The sequence below is a fragment of the Cornus florida genome, unplaced genomic scaffold, assembly GCF_030987335.1.
Source record: "Cornus florida cultivar Cherokee Brave unplaced genomic scaffold, ASM3098733v1 CherokeeBrave_3.0.0_Hap2_Chr03, whole genome shotgun sequence".
NCBI classification, from domain to species: Eukaryota; Viridiplantae; Streptophyta; class Magnoliopsida; order Cornales; family Cornaceae; genus Cornus; species Cornus florida.
The window spans coordinates 59,488,783-59,490,584 of record NW_026775573.1 but is presented as its reverse complement, the minus strand read 5'-3'; the positions used below and the strand labels follow the sequence as shown (position 1 = coordinate 59,490,584).

At 38.8% G+C, this 1,802-nt stretch overlaps 1 pseudogene; it reads left to right on the top strand.

The window, feature by feature from the left end:
- Window positions 1-695: 695 nt before the first annotated feature.
- Window positions 696-794, top strand: LOC132302045 (small nucleolar RNA R71; annotated as a pseudogene).
- Window positions 795-1,802: the final 1,008 nt, after the last annotated feature.

Genomic DNA, 1,802 nt, shown 5'->3' with positions numbered 1-1,802 from the left:
GTGGGACTTCTAAAATTTCCTTGGGAATATGATTAATTAGGAAAATGATAATTTGAAAATTTGTTTCCTTATGATTGATATGATGATCTAAAACCTTGGGAACCTTGGCTTTGCATTGGAGGTGGAATGTACTTTCCTTGAAAACCGCCTTGGGAAAGGTTTGAGCCCTCCCCTTGGTTTTTCCAAGAGAAATTTGGGTGATTCCTCCAACTAGGATTGTAATGATTTCCATAAGGATTGTTCCCTTGATTAGTAAAAATAGCATTTGCTTGTTCATAATGCTCACTTTGCACATGTCCATGGGGACAATTGGAAGTAGAATGTAAAACACTTGAACAAGTCATAAATGTCTCATTGGATGCATGATGAGAATGGTTAGGGAAGGAAGATACTTGATTCGCCGAATTTTGGTTGATCAAAAATTGATTAAACCTTTAAGCTAATGATTTCATCTCGGCGGCAATTTCATTGGAGTGTTCGACTTGATATAAGCCAACACTCTTCCTACCACTAGAATTTCTACCATTCTTCGAAGATAAAGTACGATGCAAAGAATTTTCACTCATGCTCTCATAAAGACGCCACACGTCATCCTCATGCCTATCAATGTAAGAGCCACCCATGGAAGCATCAACCATACCTTTTTAATTGTCCGATAAGCTCTCAAAGAAATATTGAACTAATTGCCATTTGGCATGTCATGATGTGGACACTTCCTAAGCAATTCATTAAAGCGTTCCCATGCCTCATGAAATGTTTCTCCATCCCCATGTGACAATTCTCGAATTGAGGTTCTCATGGCATTGGTCTTAGAAACCAGATAGTACTTCTTCAAGAACTCTTGTTGTATTTCCGCCCAAGAAATTATTAAAAAAGGCCTAAGATTATTAAACCAATATTTTGCCTTGTCTTTAAGGGTGAATGGAAAAAGTTTAAGCCTTAAAACCTCTTCCGGCATGTCCGTATATTTTACGGTGGAACATCCTTCAAGAAACTCATCCAAATGCTTGTAAGGCTTTTCACTTGGAAGTCCATGATAATTAGGAAGCATTTGAATGTTTTGTGGCTTAATCTCATAGTGATGTGGTCTAAATGGTGGCAATTGAATGCATGTGGGTGCATTATATTCATTAGGCACATAGTGATCTCTTAAAGCAAGGGGAGGATTAGCAATTGGAGGTGCAACATGGGCACCTTGGTTGCCTTGAATGATGGGAGATGGTGGAGCATAGATTGGCCTTGGCATTCCCAATGGAACTTGGCCTTGTTGTTGTGGTGGATGAACATATGACCTTGGCATGCCTAATGGTACTTGCATGTTATCATAATGCACATTTGGGTGGAGGATACCTTATTGGTCTATGTGACCAAGGTCCTCCACATGGTCCTCATTGTGTCCGTCCATTGATGAAATGGATTGACTAGAACTACCTCTTCCCCTAGGGTTTCGAATAATGGATTCAAGATAAAAATTTAAAGGGACAAGAGTGGGTCTCAATGATCTATGACCATGCATGCACAATGCAACACAACAAGCAATAAAAATAAACACTTCACCTTCATAACAAATCAATAATCAACAAACTTTCTCCATATACAATGTTCATACTCCTATGCTTTAACAATAATATGCAAGAAAAGTAAATTGCCTCCACACGGGCTCACGATTTATCTAAGAATTGAAATACAAGCCTCCACGCGGGCCGACGATTTAACTAAGGGATGAGTAAAGAAAAGCTCACAAAGGTCCTCTAGCACTTCAACTCCAAATATATAGCTTAGCTTAGCAGTTTTTAGATTTT